Source organism: Symsagittifera roscoffensis, chromosome 6, assembly GCF_963678635.1.
Source record: "Symsagittifera roscoffensis chromosome 6, txSymRosc1.1, whole genome shotgun sequence".
Classification (NCBI taxonomy): domain Eukaryota; kingdom Metazoa; phylum Xenacoelomorpha; order Acoela; family Convolutidae; genus Symsagittifera; species Symsagittifera roscoffensis.
This window is the reverse complement of record NC_087067.1, coordinates 56,893,226-56,913,852: the sequence shown is the minus strand read 5'-3', so window position 1 is coordinate 56,913,852 and position 20,627 is coordinate 56,893,226. Positions and strand designations below refer to the sequence as shown.

The 20,627-nt window shown below is 34.3% G+C and overlaps 1 protein-coding gene and 2 long non-coding RNA genes across 3 annotated transcripts in view; all 3 read left to right on the top strand.

Moving 5' to 3' along the window:
- Positions 1 to 20,627, top strand: part of LOC134848239 (mitotic apparatus protein p62-like) — a 204,708-nt gene that overhangs the window by 12,858 nt on the left and 171,223 nt on the right. The window lies entirely within an intron of this gene.
- On the top strand, positions 4,990 to 5,741 carry LOC134848464 (uncharacterized). The gene is made up of 3 exons (XR_010162941.1): positions 4,990 to 5,132; positions 5,257 to 5,409; positions 5,537 to 5,741. It is a non-coding gene; the product is annotated as an uncharacterized LOC134848464 (long non-coding RNA).
- LOC134848465 (uncharacterized) lies at positions 5,946 to 20,522 on the top strand. Its single transcript, XR_010162942.1, has 4 exons — positions 5,946 to 6,107; positions 10,805 to 10,966; positions 12,741 to 12,919; positions 20,492 to 20,522. It is a non-coding gene; the product is annotated as an uncharacterized LOC134848465 (long non-coding RNA).

Below are 20,627 nucleotides of genomic sequence, written 5' to 3'. Positions count from 1 at the left end.
TTTATTTTTCTTTCATCAAATCTCTTTTTGAGTCCTAGTCCTTTAGTTATGAATCGCGATGCTGACAATGGCAATACGCTTTGGATGATTAAGATTCCAATTTCAGATCGTAGTTAAGTTGTTGCTTTTTAAATGATTTATTTTTGATTATTGAGTTTTGAGTCTTTCAGTTTACTAATTTGGCGCTTAGTTCATGTCATTAAGTTAGTCGGCTAATTTAGTTCTCCATTCGGTGGTAAGAATCAAGTCGTTTCGTGGTAAAAGATTGTAAACGTGATCTTGAAATAATCATTTTGTTCTTTTTGTTGTAATTTAAACTATCATTCGAAATAAATTTTTTGTGGAATACTAGTTTTCGCTGCGTATTCAGGCTAGTCTCTATTTTTTCACTCCCGAAGTGGTCACCCTGCTAGCACAGAGGTGACGGGGATGCCTTTGTTCCCTAATTTCTGGGGTTGGTGTCCCAGCCGGACTTTGTTTTTGAAATTGCTTATGAAATAGAAAAAAATTTTCCGGGAGAAATTGAATTGTCGGATTTTCGTTTGTCTGCTTATGTTTCTCGGCTTATTTACACCAGTTCGGTATGCTATTAAGAACCTTCTTTTTTCTTACCTAAGTCAAAAATATTGGTGCCACCTTTAGGGCACTTGTGCAGCTTTTTGATAGCCTGTGCTTTGACATTCGACTAGTAATAAGTTAACAGAGTTCATGTGTTTTTAATTCATCAACTGAACCGAAAAAAGTTACTAGTTTCAAACGACAAAACAATCATAAAACTCGATTTCAACTCAAAGTTTTCTCACTCAAAAGATCTCTCAATTTTTTGAAATCCTTAATTTATACATAATATGGCTTTATGCTTTCTGATTTGTTACATGCTAATGCATTTAGTTTGTTATATGCCAAATTGTGTATATTTGTATTGGCAATTTCTTAGCATATGTAGCTGCTTTATTCGTAACTAGTGTTTGTCGGTGGTTAAGTGTGCGTGGCTGAGTGGTTAGTGCGTAGATTGCTGTAGGTCGCAGATCGAATCCTAGACCTAGCCGAGAATTTTTGCTTATTCGAGGCGTATATCTATTTTTCTTATTGCACTTTCTAGAGCTGCTTTTTGTCATGTTCACGCTGATGTTTGAGAAGTTGGGTCATTTTCTGGTGGTGTCTGCAGTTTTCATCGTAGATGCAATGGTTTTTGATTCGCTCCTGTTATTCAAGTTAATACAGTGCTGATTTAAATTATCCGGACAAAACGAACAAAACTTGAATTTTCAAACGCGTTTTTCTCAAATTGGGTTAAGATTAGACAAAAAGTGAAGAGAACAAAAATTGCTTAGAATTTCACCAGAATTAATATGGTGCCATTTTTTCTCCGAATTTCTCGACAAAAATTTTACCCCAAAAATGGGTTATTTTGGCTTTTTTCATTTAATCAAGAATTACGCTGCAACTACTTTGTTAATTGATAAGAAAATTATATCACAGGAAGCCTCTTAAGCAGCTTAACAAAGTTTTAGAAGGGTTAAACATCCAAAAGTTTGCGCAAATTGTTCAAAATTTATTTTTAAACAGAGATTCTGGGTTTTATAGTAAAAATCACATTTATTGATTATCAAGTGAAAATTTTTTCTCTTACATTGGTTTTTGGAGATTTAACCCTTCTTAAACTTTGTTGGGCTGCGTAAGAGGCTTCTAATGATATAATATTCTTATCAATTAACAAAGTAGTTTCAACGTAATTCTTGATTAATTGAAAAAAGCCAAATTGACCCATTTTTGGGCTAAAATTTTGGTTGAGAATTTCGGAGAAAAATGGCATCATATTAATTCTGGTGAATTTCTAAGCAACATTTGTTCTGTTCACTTTTTGTCTAAACTCAACCCAATTTGAGAAAAGCGCGTTTGAAAATTCAAGTTTGTTCTTTTTGTCCGGATAATTTAAATCAGCACTGTATTTAGTCAGTGTATGTTTTTTCCAATAAAGTTTTATTAAATTTAATTATAAAAAACGGTTTTGTTTTTTAATAATAATAATAATAATCCAAAACTAGAGCTTGAAGCAGCAACTATTGGATTTCGACTAGTTAATTTTGCTAAAGTACAACTTACGCTAAACGCTGATCCTGACATACACAAGTGGACAGACAGTCAAACTGTAACTGACTGGATAAATTCGAAGAAAAAACAAGAGTTTTGTGTCAGATCATCCAGCCGAAACAAGCGCTACTCAAGGAAACAATATCTGGCACCATATAGCGACTCATCTCAACCCTGCTGATCACGGCTCTAGAGGACTAAAACCTAGTGACATCGAATAAAAATGGTAAGCAGACTTTCTGATGTCACAATCATCTCAATGGCCACTGAAGTCTTCTGTAATAGACACTAAAAACATCTCAAAATTTGCCTCAGTGTGTGCATCACAGCCACCGTTTTCAGGTCCTCCAGTCTTTGACATCAGTCATTTTTCCTCGTGGAATAAACTTTTGTTCACCATCGCCGCAGTTTTCAGGTTTTTCAAAAAACTGATCTCATCATGGGCAAAAGACCAAGACTCTAACGGCAAACATCGAGAAGAACGACAACATTCAACTAGTAACGATAAAGAACGAGCGAGAATGTTTCAGTGAAACGATCAAACATCTACAACAGAAGCGCCGCCTGGATCCGAAGAACAATTGATAAAATTCAATCCATGCCTAGACCAGAAGCATATTTTTCGTTCGCGCAGTAGACTCGAATTTGCCCCAACAATGGAAGTTGAATCATGTCACCCGCTGATCCTAATAGCAGCTCATCCAACAGTTGAACTCTAGGTACACTGAGCACGAAATTTACATGCATCAAAGAGAAATCGTTCGAATCATTTCGGAATCAATTAAATTTTTGTTTCAAGTGCTCCGGCTCATCTTGCTCAATTATTACGATCCAAACTATCTAAATTATTAACTGTGAAACAAACCAAGATTTTTTCAGAAATAAAGTTCGTATGAGTTTTACGAATCCATCATGTTTGTCAGAGGTTTTTAGGTGAACCCTGAAAGTTTCACTCGAAATGCATCCATAGGTTAAATGCTTTTTTTTAAAAAAAAAGGCAGTTGAAGAACTCGAAAAAACATTGACCTATAAAATATTGGCTACGGTAATGATAAAATGCGAGGATGTGAGATTCATAATCTGCTGGTTAGAGTTTCGATTCCGGCATATAGAAACTTTTTCCTTTTAAAGGCTTCCTTTTAAATTTTCACAGCTACTTTTTTCTGTTTTCTCGCTTGTTTGCGAAGCGCAGATTCACTTCTATGCAAAACTAACAATTTTTAAAATTGTTTGATTGAACATCTGATCAAAGTAATTAATATCACATGCAAATATGCTTATCGCTACGCCCCAATAGGAAAGAATATTATCGTCAAACTACAATAGTTATGATTTTGCAGTCATTGTTGTGATGGTTCTATTCACGTTGTCCATCTGCGCCTCATAAACTATTTGCAATTGATCTTTGTTCGAGAGCTGCAATGGAGCTTTAATAGATATTCTGTTTCAATTTGGTGCTTATCATAAGTAAATACAAAATGAAAGCATGGGTATGTCCGAATTGGTTTGAGTCGGTGTATGCCGCCACACTTTAATTGGATTGATCTAAGCAGCCTCATGTCTATATATATTTTCATTAGACTTTCGAATTTAAACTGATGAAACTAATTTAGAGAATAACACGTTTTGTATCAATTTTTAAAACTAAGTTTGAAATATTGTCCAAGTTAGTCTTTTTCTCTTAAAGAAGATTTTTTGTCATTTGTTTGTTTGCCATGTTTAGAAGATGGACATCACTGGCAAAATGTCTTCCTCTTTTTTCGCCGGCTGTGGAGTGCCCTCACCCCTACACCCCTATTCTCTCTGGCTACCTGTTTGAATCCGCACTCGGAACCATGTATATCATGTATTTTGCATGCTTCTCATGCTTACTGCAATGTGTCATTTTCGCCAGTGCTTGGACAGTAACCAGATACGCACAGCTGAAGTAGAAGTATGTTTATAGCACAGAAAAAGAAGAGAACGCGAAAAAAGAAGCAATGAAACTAAATTTTAACTTTTGATGGAAGTAGCGCCTTATTTTATACTTGAAACGTACTTTTAATACTTTTCGAGTGTGTATCAATGAGTTTAATTTAAGATAATAAGTAATAGAGTTTGTAATTATTGTTTTTCTTCATTTTTTTGCAATAGCAAAAAATATTTGACCCCTGAAACTCTTTCCCGGTCGTTAGCGAATTGAACCAAATTCAAAATACCATTGACCTTTAAAATGTAAACCCAAATTTTTGACTTTTTCTGTGCCATTTGATCATTTGTTAGAGTTCAACGTGGCAGTATTGACATTTTTTTTGAGTGCAAATTTTTCTCGAGCGTATTTTGGGATTATTACAAATCGGCTAAATGGACCATTTTGCCATGTGTTCTATATTTCAGCAGTCTTCTCTCCTAGACATGAAAAAAATACTGATGGAAAAGTTTCACATAAAATTTTAAAAAAGTGATCAATTTTCAAATTGTTTTATCTTCATTGGAGGTTTCTGTGACCCTTGTAGTAGCCCAACTCTGACAAATGTCGATAGATCTAGTGTCAATGGGTCATGTGTAGGTGGGCTAAGTGATAAAGGTATCTGTAGTAAATGTTCATGAAGTGTTAATGAACGAAAAGAAGTCTTTTGATTAGGTCTTGTTTTTTTTTCAAGAGAGTGATAAGTTTTTCTAGTTTGATTTTTTAGCAATTTGATTTTTGTTTTTTAATTTCAATTCAAATTCATTTCCTAAACGGAAGGAAATTTACGTTATCCGAATGCGTAAGTTCAAATGGCGCGCAGAAACGTGTTGTATCGCTCGATTCTGTGTAAAAGCACGTAATACACCATAAAATTGACGTTTATGTGAGGTAGTGTATTAACTTGTTAAAAATCTGCAGATGACACTAATTTTCAGGTGTATGAGTGTCGCTGAGGATGGAATAGAGAGTGAGTACATTCCAACTATTGATTTCTCCCTCCTGTCTGCCTCAGTTGAAGATGAAGACCTCAACTTAGAGATGCTAGAGTGGCTGTCTGAAAATGTACTGTTTGCTCTCAAAAACACAGGTAAAGTTGATTCAAAGATCGTTTCGAAACTATTGCCAAAAAATATTTGATATAAAAAATTTGTATATTTCATCTGCATTATAGGTTACAATTTAATTGAATTGCATAATTTATACCACTATAGGCTTTCTATACCTGAAGAACTGGCTTGGAGAAAGAGGAAGTGGATTTGGTGAACAATTTGTGCAGCGACTTTTTTCAACTGCCTGAAAAGGAAAAACAAAAGTTTTCACGGGGCAGCAGTGACGAAAGAAATCATGGATATGTCGGCTACCAGGCACGTTTTCTCTAACAAATCGATTGGCCAGGAGGTTGCCATTAATTCATCCACTGAGCCTGATGCATTTCATTCAAAAGGCTTAATGACCAAGTGTGACTTAAATTGAACTCAAGTTTGTGTTCAGGTGGAGTCTTTGGATCCTAAACAGCCCAGTGACCTGAAAGAGGCCTTCAACTTTGTCCCATTTGAGGTGCAGATGTTTGGTCTACAGTGGCCAAATGCACAGTTCGTATCCTGTCTCACTCAATTTTATCAGAAGATGAAGAAAATATCTCTGAGACTGCTAATGGCTATTGCCGTTGGTAAGCATTATTAATTTTATTATGTGTTTTGTCGTATTTTTTACACAAGCAAAGCTTGTGTTATATTTTGTAATTTACCATTATTCTCTAAAACAAATTTTTTTTTCCAAATCAATTTTTCTTGCTGAATTTGAATTTTATCAACACGTCTAAACTGATTATTCAGATAAGATATTATCCTGATTCTAACGGGCAGAAAAATTGTTGGTTACTGCTTTGTTTTCAGGTCTGAATGAAGATGTCAACTTCTTTTGTGAAAAGCATGAAAACATAGGCGGTGAAGGAAACCCGACTGCTATGCGATGTCTCTCTCTACTATCCACCTCTTGAGAAGTTGCAGTTAAGCAAAGTCAAATTCGGTCAATTGAGGCGTGAGGAACACAGTGATTACGGGTAAGTGAGGAGTTTTGTTAGCAACTAGTTATTTTTCGATTGAAATATACTTAATTGGATATAACATTAGTTAATGCGATAGACCGAACTAACCCCCCCCCCCCCCTCAAATATTCGACCCCATGCTGACCGAAAGGGTCCCCCTTTGTACTATTTGGGGATATCCATTTTTTGGCTGACTGACCCTAAAACTTTTCTAAAGGCGCCTTTAGCGCCAATATATACTAATTTTGAAGGGAGAGCGCGCGCCAAAAAACTGCTTGAATTCTTGTTTTTTTAGAATCTTTTTCTTCAAAAGTTACTTCAAACCATTGAAAATTTTTCAGTTGTTTTTCCGAACAATTTTTTTTGTCTGTCGGCTTGCTATGCTATGTTTTTGATTTACTGTAAGTATCGCCTCATTGTTTAAACAGGATGCAGAAATACGTCTTTCTGCATCCTTTTTATCTTTCTTAAGCTTGTTTTTGTTGTTTTCAACAACTAGACAACCAGGCAATCCGACAGATCAGGAATCAGACAAATAAGTATCAGCCAACCAGAATCCAGATAAAATTTTTATTGGACAAAACTTTAAGCGTAATAATAGGCCGATATAAATTAAGCAGAATATGCAGCAGTCTGTGTTCGGTTCAAGTAATTACAGAACGGGGTGGCGCTGATTTCTTTCTTATTAATATCACGGATCTACTTAACAGTTATCCTCTTTTATTAAAGGGGGCATGGGCGGATCTAGGATTTTCTCGAGGGGGGATTTTCTGAGTTCTCCTAAATCACTTTAAAGACCCCATTTTGATAAAATTTTGTGCACCGCAGGATCCTCTCTTGAAAAAAGTATATTTTGGCGTCTTGGGAAAAATTTTAGGGTCAGTCAGCCAAAAATGGATGTCTCAAAATAGTACAAAGGGGGACCCCTTGGGTCGACAGGAGGTCGAATCCCTGAGGAGGAAGCAAGGGGTGGGTGGGTGGGCGTGCGTATGCTCCTTCTTAAATCTGCTGGTGAAAGGGGGGACTGATAAGTATGTTAAATTCACAAAGCTACTAAAATTTTCGACCAATCAGACTACAGCAACGACTATATCAGACTACAGCAGTTTTAAAAAACCGGAAAGATCTAAATTCCAACAGCTGTTTAAGTTGTAAAGTAAAATGAACTTAAGGGAAGAAATATTACCTTGTTTGGACGTTCTCGACATAAACTGAACATTTCGATTAGAAAAGGAGATTTTGTGACACTACTTAGTAAGAGTAATGAACGTAATGAAGACTCTTATATAGGTCTTGCTGATTTTTTTTCAGGAAAAGTCTCCATAGCGACAGATGTGCATTCAAACATATTGATGCATTTATGAATGCACTTAGGTATATATTCACTTTTTGAGTTCAATTGAAAGCCATCTGCTGAAAGTGAGGTAAATAGCACTCTCCAAGTACAAACGTGGAAATGGAGCGAAAAAACGTGAACGATTTCTAGTTTCAAAAGTTGAATATAATTTTTAGATTTCCGGTGGAAAATTTTTTTTAGCTATTGATCCAATTTTCTCTAGTTGGGTTCATATTTTAAAAAAAGCGCTAATCATAAATTGTTCTAGAAATTCAAAGATCTTAAAGTGCATCTATTTTTTCTTTGAACTTCGAAAGTTGAGATTTTTTCAAGAAAGTCAGTGTTTTTTTTTATATTTACCTTGCGTTTATTTTCTTTCCTATCTTTCATTGGTTATGTTATTCCTTATCATCTTCGATTCACGTTATCAATTTACGGAGTAAATCAAAATAAGAATTTTAAACTCCAAACTGGAGTATCTGAGCCATCTTATGTCAACGGCTTTGCCTCTCTGCGAGAAGTTTGTGCCCACTTTTTCTACTTTAAAACCCAATAAGGCTTGGTGGGAACAATATTATAATTCAAATCAACAAGAGTTGCTTTTGACGCAAGGCGAAGCATCATCGTGGACGAGCCCCGATCGACCCTATTTTGGTTTTGGAATAGTTGACACCGTTTACAAGCCGGTGACAGGATACATAGATATTATAGACCGTCGAAACGCGAAACATTTGCTACCTATTATCGAAGGGGCCGTAGAAAAATGGTTTGTCTTACACTCAGGGCTTATACAAAGGCTTATTATTCATGGAAAAACCGTCACTTTAATCATTAAATGGTCAAACTTTTCCTTCCTTTTGTTGAGTTGACCACTGGTATGCACACACAAAATGTGGAATCTCACTGGAATAGAAAAAACTGCAAGTGAAAAATGTGTGGTTGTCACCCCCGTTATCTTTCACTGGTATTTGCAAGAATTCATGTGAAGGAACCATTATGCTAAAATCAACAACTGTCTTCATACCATCTGCGATCGTATCAACCAATTGTACCCGCTTGACAATTGAATTTGCTATTTATTTAAAGAGGGCGATTCTTGTAGATACCATAGAGGGGAGGGGTAATTATTAAGTAGATCCAATATCACTTTTTCCGCTATCAGATTTTGTTCTGTTATGTCATTTTTGACCAGTCAGAATTGCAAATTGAATTTTTTTGTTACTTGCAATTATAAATACGCAATTGTATTATAACAGACGGCAATCTGTTTTCAACTTTATCTTATTTTCTTCATGTTCTCTTCTAATTTGTTTTCAATTGCAACGCATCTGTTATCGAAGCAATCATTACACACGCGAGCTTGCGAGTTTTGTGTTATGATACGAAAACACTTTTTTCCAAGCTTGTTTGCTCTTCATGTTTTCTTCCAATTTGTTTTCAATTGCAACGCATCTGTTATCGGAGCAATCATTACACACGCGAGCTTGCGAGTTTTGTGTTATGATACGAAAACACTTTTTTCCAAGCTTGTTTGCTCTTCATGTTTTCTTCCAATTTGTTTTCAATTGCAACGCATCTGTTATCGGAGCAATCATTACACACGCGAGCTTGCGAGTTTTGTGTTATGATACGAAAACACTTTTTTCCAAGCTAGTTTGCTCTTCATGTTTTCTTCTAAAATAGCTTTCAAATTGATTTTTTTTTGATTTTTTTTTACAATTTTTTGTTCAGAAATAAAGTTAAAAAACGACTTTTGAATCAGAGTCAATTTTTTGTTTTCAACCTAATGTACCTTATGTGGGAGTACTGTTTGTACTAATTTTAGGCCCTCATTTTTGTTTTTAGCCAAGATATTGCTTTCGGAATTCTGTCAAAAAATCGAAAAAACATGTTTTTTTGACCTTTCTCAAAATTTTAAAATGAGTGATCCACTTGTTGTTAGTCGCCAGATAAGGCCTCCCAAAACCTCGAAGACTCCAATAAACAGACTGATGAGATTTTTTAAAAAATTTTTTCAAAATTTGAATTTTTTGATTTTTTTTTAACTTTTCAGCTGAAAAATTATTCTAAGTATCGCCATTTGAAGAAGAAAAAAGGTTAAAGTTCAAAATTTTCTTTCTTTTCTGGAATTTTTTTCTTCCAGGCGTGTTATCACGCTGAAAATGGCTCATTCAGACTATCTGTCTAGCTTGTTCAGGTTCCAGTTTCTCAAGTTGGCTCAAAGGTGCCTCAAGTAGAGGCGACAAGGAAAAATAGCCAAAATGAAAACTTCATTAAATCTACAATTTTCAACTTTTTTTGGTAATTTGAAATGCTAGACCCACTAAGTTGGGTACGCTGAATCGTAATATGCAATTTATTTTCACTTTTTTTTCAAATTACAAAGATTACAAATTTTTGATTTTAAAAAAAAAACATAATTTTCAATTTTTTCCTTTTTTAAAACATTTTACATCATATTGATGGTTTTTTTCTGCCAAAGTTTTATAAACGGCTAGAACAGGAATCTTCATTACTTAAGAACAGTGGGTGGTGCGAGGAAAACTTAAAGAAAACTGATTCATTTCTCCCGATTTACAAAAGAAAAAAGAAAAAAACTGTTTTTATATTCATGTGAAAACTTACAATTTTTGTCATCATTATCCCTTACTGGTTTTCACCAACCGCATTTGTAACCGCCTAACATCAGTTTTTCTTGGAAGCATTGATTAATAAAATCATTTTTTTAAAAATTAATACAGCTTCTCATGAGGAATTGAAAACAAGCATTAGTGAAAAAAAATTTTGTGAAAAATTAAAAACAACTATCCGGTATCCTGGATCGAGGTAGGATGCTCACTCGATCCCTCTGGGACCTGTAGAGGGAGCAGCCGTAACCGTAAATTCTATGCTTAAAATCTGAAATCAGCCTGATCGGAATTCTGACATTAGCGGAAATCAAATAAGTTTTTGATGTTGCGTTCTTATTTTGAACCTTTTTTTCTTTCCTTTTCTTTCATTTTCCATTTTATTTTTATCGAAATTAGTCTCACTGCATGCCCGGTATTAGCAAAAACTTGATTGTTTCACACTTTGAAATGTTTTCGTTTTATGGTGGTAGTTTAAGTTAAAATTTATCAGAATTTTTCTTTAAAAAATATTTTCACCTGGCAAAATTAGTTGAGCATTGGCATTTGCGTCCGAAGTGCGCACTGCTAATGAGAATGCCTAGAAGTCCACGTATTTGCTTGAGCTTAAGATGTAGATGCTTGACGACACTCTCTTTTGGTTCCAGAAAATACTAAAAACTCAAATCAAGCCACTGGTACCTGATTGTGCTAGATTTACAAATGCATCTGGCTCACTGTCAAATGAAAAATATTTATCTAATTAATAGCTCCCGAGTCGCCGACACTGTTGAGCGAACACTGCCAGGGTCAGGGAAACAAATTCCAGATCCAATGGACCACAGAGGGAGGAACCAGTGAGAACCCGGCCGACTGCTACACTGTAGAATACAGGTCATCGAACCAGGGCGCGGATTGGATTAACTTTGAAGGTAAACCATTTCTTTTAAATCTCATTCGGAGCGTTTTTGTGCGTTTCTTCATGAAATGTTTCTTAACATTGTAGCAAAATTTATTTAGGGTCATGTGTTTATGTTCTCCTTCCCACCACTTCAACTTACGGTGATTTTTTTCCGCGCGGTTTTGACTGACTCAAGCGAAAGTTCCTATTGGTTCAGGCGGATGGGGGTGTTTAAACAAGCAAAGCTTGTGTGATTTCAAATGAGGCATTATTACCCAAGTAAATGCTTGTGCTATACTGTGAGTTCTTTTTTACGAGAGCGGAGCGTTGTGTCATATTATGAAGTTCACTTTTTCCAAAACAAGTAGCAAAAAAGCGCTCATTTATTTAGTGGCATTTTTGCAGCAATAACAGTGTTAGATTTTCTTTTGCTTCATAGTGTTATATCTTTGTATCTGGTTTTTTAGTGGCTTGTGTTTGAAGATTCTTAAGTGCCCATGGCTTAGATGGGGAGCAATGGTGAAATAGTTACGTTTCCTCCTCTCAATCGAAAGGTTGTATGATCGAGGCCTATAATGTGCTAGTTGCTTGAGGGTGAGGCAACATTACCAAGCCCAGCAAAATAGTCAAAAAATTGTCTGTAACTAACTCTTAAGCAGCGGCGCAGCAGCGGTTAATCGTGAAAAGCTGAATAGCTCGCTTGTTGGTCCTTTCCCTTGAGGATAAATCGTCTTAACTTAAAGATGCTAGGATGTGCCGCTGGTAATCTCCAGGTCGGGGTTTCTTTTTCGGCACGTTTTTGTAGTTATACCCAGGGGCGGGTTTTCGGGGAAATGGGGGAACAGATGCCCCCACATTAGGGTTTTTCCCCTCACCACCCAAAGGTTCCCCCTTTTGGAATTGTTTTATGACATCCATTTTAGGCCGAACAATCCTTAAATTTTTTAAAAGGCGCCTTCGGCCCCAAAATACACTAATTTTGAAGGGGTGCGCGCGTCGAAAAAACGCAAATTTTTTAACCAAAATTTTCCAAAAAGTGACCATTTTTGATGGCTTTTTTTGACAATTTTTTTCAAAAACTTGTCTGCGGTGCAAAATTTTTGGTCAAAATAGGTTCTTTATAGTGTTCTGCGATTGCTCGAAAAACAATTTGGTTGATTAAAAAAAAGTTGACAAAAGTTTCAAAAATCCGCTCCCTCCCCTCAAGAAAACTTTAGATCCCCCTTCGTTATACCTTTTCTTTCTTCCATTTTTAAAATCCTTTTAGAGCTACTTTTTGCCGTTTTTTACCTCTGCGTTTAACTTAAGTCGCATATTTTTTCTTTTAATTTCTCTATTAGGTTTTATTGCAGTTTAAAATCAGTAGAATTGAGAAGTTGATTGAAAGTTCAAAAGATTTATTCGCAGAATGTTCAGCTAGCAGAATGTGCCAAAAACGAGAAAAATATATTCTCTAGCAATTGAGCATGGTGTATTGCAATCAGAAAAAGTTTCAGCTAAACCAGATAAATCCTTGATAGTTTAAAAAAAGAAATAATAATAAAGTATCAGCAATTAAATTATCAGCTTAATCAACTTTTTTAATCTATTCATCTTATTCAAGCAAGTGAAGATCGACTAGAAGAAGAATGATAAAAATTGACTTCACTCAACATATCAGAAAAACACAATTAAATTACATTGAGATTTGCAGGTTAATGTTGACCCAGGGTATGCGTTGTACTTTTTGGATTTTTTCCAGACATCGACTCATTTTGAAATAACATGATTGAAGTTGTGTATGTGAGTTGTTCATGTGTCGTCAGGTGTGGAGATGACTCATTGTCACTTGAGGGACCTCCTGTATGACACAGATTATACAGTGCGGGTGAGGGCTGTAAACAGCAGTGGCCACAGTGACTACAGCGACTCAATCATACTACGCACTGGCACTCTGCCCATCCAGTTTGCACTGGACAACAACACTGCTCATGTCAGTTTGAAGGTAAATTTAAATTATAGTTACTGTAGAGAGAGCTGTAAACAAGTGGAACAGAATAAATTAATTGCGAATATCAAATATCTATTTTAAGAAATGCGTCCAAAAGCTCATTCTGACAGAATTTGTTTTGAGGTCGCCTGGAATTTCAAATTTGCACGCAAATTTCCTCTTCATTTTGCCTGTTTCAACTTTGGGTTAGTGAAAAATTTTTTGCCTGACGTTGCTCTAGCTGTTAGGACATCCCAAATTCTTACTATATCGGAACCTAAAGCAACTCGCCGGTATTACCGATCGATCCTTCAAATTATTTGGGCAATTTATTGTGAGATGTGTAATAAATTTGCCCGCATTAAACATTGCTGTCAAATACAGTGGCCGTGACTTTTCGCCTTTTCAGTGTTTCAATGCAATCAATCAACCTCAGCTTTTGTCAAGGTCAAGGAAGTTGTTATGTAGTGTCAAATTGTCAACATCAACGACCTGCAGTTTTCAATTAACCTCAAAAAACTCTGCGGAAAAAATTCGGAATTTATATCCTAGTTCCCCACACTGGTATAAAATGAAACGGCTGCGTACACCTTCGAGCTAGCACGAACCTTCTTTTTTTCTAAACTAACTCGCAAATAGAAGTGTTCATTACTTAGTGGCACTTTTGCTATAATCACAATCTGTAGCATTGGAACTTTCATAGCATCTGTTCTGTTTTTATCTGAGGCTAGTGATTGTGATTAATTAAGCGTCCGTGGGTCTAATTTGGGTCTTTCGAAGGAAACATAGTTTATATGCTTTCTTCCGGCTCGCACAAGACGCTAAAAGTCTCAGAATCTATTCTATTGTATATTTAAATGCGGGCTTCTCTATCTCTCCATGTTTAAGCTTTTTCAATGTATTATTTTTGCATGTTTCAGCTATATCGTATATTGCAATGGTTAAGAATTTTTTTTTCGATTTTCCAATTTGATTTTAGTGGTTACTTTACGGAGTTTAAATTAAGCAATCCAATATCGAATTAGGGGTTGCGAATTTGGCCTCCAATTTTGAATGCCCGAATCATTTTAGTTAACGAGATAAGACGATTTTTGAGATTTTTTTCAGAAATTTTAGAACATTTTAAATAACAAATATTTTACAAAACTTGAAGTTCCCAACCCTATAGTGGGGTACTGTTAGAGTACTCTAAGGAATTACAAATCTTGCTTCCAAATATGACTGTCCAAATCTTTGTAGTTTTCGAGGTATGACATTTTTTGTGATTTTTTCAAAAAAAATTCCAGAAAACTTATATTAGTTTTTTTTCGCAAAATCTGAAATTCCCAACCCTGTAATTGGGTCCTGTCAGATCACTCTCAAAGATTGCGAATTTTGTCTTGCAATATGACTGCTCAATTCTTTGTAGTTTTCGAGATATGATGTTTTTTGTAATTTTTTTAAAAAAATGTTCAGAAAATTTTAATTAAATATTTCTCAAAGTTTGAAATTCCCAACCTTATAGTTGGGTGCTGTCAGAATACTCTATAGAGTTACAACTTTTGCCTCCAAATATGACTGCTCACATCTTTGTAGTTTTCGAGATATGACGTTTTTTGTGATTTTTTCAAATATTTTCAGAAAACATGAATTATTTTTTAAAATTTGAATTTCCCAACCCTGTAGTTGGTTACTGTCAGAGTACTATCAAGGTTTGCGAATCTTGCCTCCAAATTTGACTGCTCAAATCCTTTTAATTTTCGAGATATGATGTTTTTTGTAATTTTTTTTAACAAATGTTCAGAAAGTTTTAATTAAATATTTCTCAAAATTTGAAATTCCCAACCTAATAGTTGGGTGCTGTCAGAATACTCTATAGAGTTACAAATCTTGCTTCCAAATATGACTGTTCAAATCTTTGTAGTTTTCGAGATATGACATTTTTTGTGATTTTTTCAAAAAAAATTCCAGAAAACTTATATTAGTTTTTTTTTCGCAAAATCTGAAATTCCCAACCCTGTAATTGGGTCCTGTCAGATCACTCTCAAAGATTGCGAATTTTGTCTTGCAATATGACTGCTCAATTCTTTGTAGTTTTCGAGATATGATGTTTTTTGTAATTTTTTTAAAAAAATGTTCAGAAAATTTTAATTAAATATTTCTCAAAGTTTGAAATTCCCAACCTTATAGTTGGGTGCTGTCAGAATACTCTATAGAGTTACAACTTTTGCCTCCAAATATGACTGCTCACATCTTTGTAGTTTTCGAGATATGACGTTTTTTGTGATTTTTTCAAATATTTTCAGAAAACATGAATTATTTTTTAAAATTTGAATTTCCCAACCCTGTAGTTGGTTACTGTCAGAGTACTATCAAGGTTTGCGAATCTTGCCTCCAAATTTGACTGCTCAAATCCTTTTAATTTTCGAGATATGATGTTTTTTGTAATTTTTTTTAACAAATGTTCAGAAAGTTTTAATTAAATATTTCTCAAAATTTGAAATTCCCAACCTAATAGTTGGGTGCTGTCAGAATACTCTATAGAGTTACAAATCTTGCTTCCAAATATGACTGTTCAAATCTTTGTAGTTTTCGAGATATGACATTTTTTGTGATTTTTTCAAAAAAAATTCCAGAAAACTTATATTAGTTTTTTTTTCGCAAAATCTGAAATTCCCAACCCTGTAATTGGGTCCTGTCAGATCACTCTCAAAGATTGCGAATTTTGTCTTGCAATATGACTGCTCAATTCTTTGTAGTTTTCGAGATATGATGTTTTTTTAATTTTTTTAAAAAAATGTTCAGAAAATTTTAATTAAATATTTCTTAAAGTTTGAAATTCCCAACCTTATAGTTGGGTGCTGTCAGAATACTCTATAGAGTTACAACTTTTGCCTCCAAATATGACTGCTCACATCTTTGTAGTTTTCGAGATATGACGTTTTTTGTGATTTTTTCAAATATTTTCAGAAAACATGAATTATTATTTTTTAAAATTTATATCCTAGTTCCCCACACTGGTATAAAATGAAACGGCTGCGTACACCTTCGAGCTAGCACGAACCTTCTTTTTTTCTAAACTAACTCGCAAATAGAAGTGTTCATTACTTAGTGGCACTTTTGCTATAATCACAATCTGTAGCATTGGAACTTTCATAGCATCTGTTCTGTTTTTATCTGAGGCTAGTGATTGTGATTAATTAAGCGTCCGTGGGTCTAGTGGGTCTTTCGAAGGAAACATAGTTTATATGCTTTCTTCCGGCTCGCACAAGACGCTAAAAGTCTCAGAATCTATTCTATTGTATATTTAAATGCGGGCTTCTCTATCTCGCCATGTTTAAGCTTTTTCAATGTATTATTTTTGCATGTTTCAGCTATATCGTATATTGCAATGGTTAAGAATTTTTTTTTCGATTTTCCAATTTGATTTTAGTGGTTACTTTACGGAGTTTAAATTAAGCAGCCCAATATCGAATTAGGGGTTGCGAATTTGGCCTCCAATTTTGAATGCCCGAATCATTTTAGTTAACGAGATAAGACGATTTTTGAGATTTTTTTCAGAAATTTTAGAACATTTTAAATAACAAATATTTTACAAAACTTGAAGTTCCCAACCCTATAGTTGGGTACTGTTAGAGTACTCTAAGGAATTACAAATCTTGCTTCCAAATATGACTGTTCAAATCTTTGTAGTTTTCGAGATATGACATTTTTTGTGATTTTTTCAAAAAAAATTCCAGAAAACTTATATTAGTTTTTTTTTCGCAAAATCTGAACTTCCCAACCCTGTAATTGGGTCCTGTCAGATCACTCTCAACGATTGCGAATTTTGTCTTGCAATATGACTGCTCAATTCTTTGTAGTTTTCGAGATATGATGTTTTTTGTAATTTTTTTTAAAAAATGTTCAGAAAATTTTAATTAAATATTTCTCAAAGTTTGAAATTCCCAACCTTATAGTTGGGTGCTGTCAGAATACTCTATAGAGTTACAACTTTTGCCTCCAAATATGACTGCTCACATCTTTGTAGTTTTCGAGAAATGACGTTTTTTGTGATTTTTTTAAAATATTTTCAGAAAACATGAATTATTTTTTAAAATTTGAATTTCCCAACCCTGTAGTTGGGTACTGTCAGAGTACTATCAAGGTTTGCGAATCTTGCCTCCAAATTTGACTGCTCAAATCCTTTTAATTTTCGAGATATGATGTTTTTTGTAATTTTTTTTAACAAATGTTCAGAAAGTTTTAATTAAATATTTCTCAAAGTTTGAAATTCCCAACCTTATAGTTGGGTGCTGTCAGAATACTCTATAGAGTTACAACTTTTGCCTCCAAATATGATTGCTCACATCTTTGTAGTTTTCGAGATATGACGTTTTTTGTGATTTTTTCAAATATTTTCAGAAAACATGAATTATTATTTTTTAAAATTTGAATTTCCCAACCCTGTAGTTGGGTACTGTCAGAGTACTATCAAGGTTTGCGAATCTTGCCTCCAAATTTGACTGCTCAAATCCTTTTAATTTTCGAGATATGATGTTTTTTGTAATTTTTTTAAAAAAATGTTCAGAAAGTTTTAATTAAATATTTCTCAAAATTTGAAATTCCCAACCTAATAGTTGGGTGCTGTCAGAATACTCTATAGAGTTACAAATCTTGCTTCCAAATATGACTGTTCAAATCTTTGTAGTTTTCGAGATATGACATTTTTTGTGATTTTTTCAAAAAAAATTCCAGAAAACTTATATTAGTTTTTTTTTCGCAAAATCTGAAATTCCCAACCCTGTAATTGGGCCCTGTCAGATCACTCTCAAAGATTGCGAATTTTGTCTTGCAATATGACTGCTCAATTCTTTGTAGTTTTCGAGATATGATGTTTTTTTAATTTTTTTAAAAAAATGTTCAGAAAATTTTAATTAAATATTTCTTAAAGTTTGAAATTCCCAACCTTATAGTTGGGTGCTGTCAGAATACTCTATGGAGTTACAACTTTTGCCTCCAAATATGACTGCTCACATCTTTGTAGTTTTCGAGATATGACGTTTTTTGTGATTTTTTCAAATATTTTCAGAAAACATGAATTATTATTTTTTAAAATTTGAATTTCCCAACCCTGTAGTTGGGTACTGTCAGAGTACTATCAAGGTTTGCGAATCTTGCCTCCAAATTTGACTGCTCAAATCCTTTTAATTTTCGAGATATGATGTTTTTTGTAATTTTTTTAAAAAAATGTTCAGAAAGTTTTAATTAAATATTTCTCAAAATTTGAAATTCCCAACCTTATAGTTGGGTGCTGTCAGAATACTCTATAGAGTTACAAATCTTGCTTCCAAATATGACTGTTCAGGTCTTTGTAGTTTTCGAGATATGACATTTTTTGTGATTTTTTTCAAAAAAAATTCCAGAAAACTTATATTAGTTTTTTTTTCGCAAAATCTGAAATTCCCAACCCTGTAATTGGGTCCTGTCAGATCACTCTCAAAGATTGCGAATTTTGTCTTGCAAAATGACTGCTCAATTCTTTGTAGTTTTCGAGATATGATGTTTTTTGTAATTTTTTTTTAAAAATGTGAAAGTTTTAATTAAATTTTTCTCAAAGTTTGAAATTCCCAACCTTATAGTTGGGTGCTGTCAGAATACTCTATAGAGTTACAACTTTTGCCTCCAAATATGACTGCTCACATCTTTGTAGTTTTCGAGATATGACGTTTTTTGTGATTTTTTCAAATATTTTCAGAAAACATGAATTATTATTTTTTAAAATTTGAATTTCCCAACCCTGTAGTTGGACACTGTCAGAGTACTATCAAGGTTTGCGAATCTTGCCTCCAAATTTGACTGCTCAAATCCTTTTAATTTTCGAGATATGATGTTTTTTGTAATTTTTTTAACAAATGTTCAGAAAGTTTTAATTAAGTATTTCTCAAAATTTGAAAAAACCCAACGTTGTAGTTGGGTACTGTCAGAACACTCTATGGAGTTAACAATCTTGCCTCCAAATATGACTGTTCAAATCCCTGTATGTTTCCAGATATGACGTTTTTTGTGATTTTTTCAAAAAAATTTTCAGAAAATTTATATCAATTTTTTTCGCAAAGTCTGAAATTCCCAACCCTGTAATTGGGCCCTGTCAGAGTACTCTCAGAGATTGCGAATCTTGCCTCCAAGTATGACTGCTCAATTCTTTGTAGTTTTCGAGATTGACGTTTTTTCTGATTTTTTTCAAAGTTTTCAGGAAACTTAAGTTAATTTTTTTTCGCAAAATCTGAAATTACCAACTCTGTAATTGGGTCCTATCAGAGTAATCTCAAAGATTGCGAATCTTGCCTCCAAATTTGACTGCTCAATTCTTTGTAGTTTTCGAGTGACGTTTTTTGTGTTTTTTTTTTTCAAAATTTTCAGAAAACTTAAATTCTTTATTTTTTCAAAATCTAAAATTCTCAACCCTGTAGTTGGGTACTGTTAGAGTACTATCAAGAATCGCGAATCTTGCCTCCAAATATGACTGCTCAATTTTTTGTTGTTTTCGAGATATGATGTTTTGTGATTTTTTCAAAAAAGTTCAGAAAATTTTTAAATTTATTATTTCTCAAAATTTGAAAGTCCCAACGCTATATTTCGGTGTTGTCAGGGTACTCTAACAAGTTGCAAATCTTACCACATGCGACTGCTAAACGCGACTGATCAAATGATTTAAGTTTCCTAGATGTGACGTTTTTTGATTTTCTCGAAATTTCTCAAAATTCAAAAAATTTGAAACTACTAAATTGATGAAGATACAACCTTATTGTCAGCGTACAACCAGGCGTCTCAAATCTTGCCTCTTAATATGAATGCTCAAATTCTTTTAGTTTCCGAGATAAGACGTTTTTTCATTTTTTTTTTCGCGAAACTTAGGTTTAAAAAAATTCACAAAATTTTGGATTCCTAACCCTATAGTAGGGTGCTCTCAGGTACTCTCAGTGGATGCTAATCTGACATCCAAATTTCTCCAGAGGCCCATTAAGTTTTCGAGATGACGCTTTTAAAATGGGAACTGAAAAAATTTAAAAGATCGAAATTACCAACCCTGTAATTGGGTGCAGTCAGAGTACACTAAAAGTTTGCAGATGTTGTTTTCAATATATGCGGTTTTTCATGATTTGTCGAAAAGTTTCGAAGCACCGAGGTGCGTTGAACGCTAGTAGAGTTTTTAGTTCAGTTTTTCATGACAATAGTTTCATTTTTGCTCGTTAATTGTTTCGGAATTTTCATTAAACGCCGTCGAATGTGTTTTTGGACATGTTTTCGGCAAATAGAGTATCATTCCAGACAACATTTCGAAGTTTTTTAGATGTGGTTTTTTCGAGAGCTACTAAGGCCGTTTTATTTGGACTTAGTGGCTCTCCTTTTCTTTCCTGTCTGCTAGCGTGTAATGCTATTTTGTAGCATCGCAAGTAATGTGAAGCTCCGCTTTGCCGCTGTGTTTTAAAATCAGATCAAAAAGAAAATGAGGTGAACTAAAGTGCGAATTTGATTCTGTGCGAATCTGTTTTATACTCCACGGAAAAAGAATTGTAGTGTTTTTTTTAGAGAGTAAGCAGTTAGAATTCTTTGTTTTAATTTCAGATTACTGGCAACACAGCGCAGTATGACAGAGGGGGTGCTAAGAGTAGACTGGGACAGTTAGGGGAAGACTGCTTCCTCGGGGCCTCCTTCTCTGTTTTGGGAGACAAGAGCGTGAACAAGGGCAAGCACTACTGGG